This window comes from Geospiza fortis, unplaced genomic scaffold (genome assembly GCF_000277835.1).
Source record: "Geospiza fortis unplaced genomic scaffold, GeoFor_1.0 scaffold275, whole genome shotgun sequence".
Classification (NCBI taxonomy): Eukaryota; Metazoa; Chordata; class Aves; order Passeriformes; family Thraupidae; genus Geospiza; species Geospiza fortis.
Genome location: NW_005054341.1, coordinates 2,415,696 through 2,416,433, shown reverse-complemented (window position 1 = coordinate 2,416,433; position 738 = coordinate 2,415,696).

Sequence of the window (738 nt, the reverse complement as noted above, 5' to 3'; positions counted from 1 at the left end):
AGTGCTGAGCATCCCCTCAGCACGGCGCTGAGGTGAGCTGCGGGCTCCTGGCACCCTGCTTGGTGCTGCCCAGGAATGAAGGGATCTGAACACTCAGGGCCACAGCCATGGCCATTCCCACGAGGAAGGCCAAAAGTGCCTCACAATACGTGTGTCCTAGGCAAGTGCCTCACAATAGGTGTGTCCTAGGCAGCCCCTGCACTCAGAGCCAATAAAAGTGAAACTATTCTCTATTAGCTCTTACATTCAGTGCCACACTGCACATCTGTGCATTGCTTATGAGAGGGACTAAAAAATACCTGTACCATGGCACTGTACTTTTAAAGTGTCTGTTCAATGCCTTTCCCAATCTCCAAGGATTGCCTCCTCCTTAGACTTACGCATTCAGCGAATATGACGGGGCTAATTACTTTTCCCTGAAGTGATCAGTGCTCTTCTCTAGCACGGACCTCACATTTTCAGCCTCAGAACTTAAAAAACCAGAAAAGAAACACACAACCGCTTTCAAATCCTAAGACAAAAATCAGTTTGGCAAACAAATTCCCCGCCATGGGCTTTACCAGCCTTTACTCTTCCATCAAAGCCCCCGCGCACGTAGAAGCCTCTCCTCCACTTTGGAGAGGGGGTTCAGTGTTTTCCTGTTACCTTTCCTTCCTGCGAAGCAATCAGGGAGAGCGGCAGGAGGCACCATCAATATGCAGATTGCTGCCAGATCACTGGTTCCGCTGGTTCCGCCTC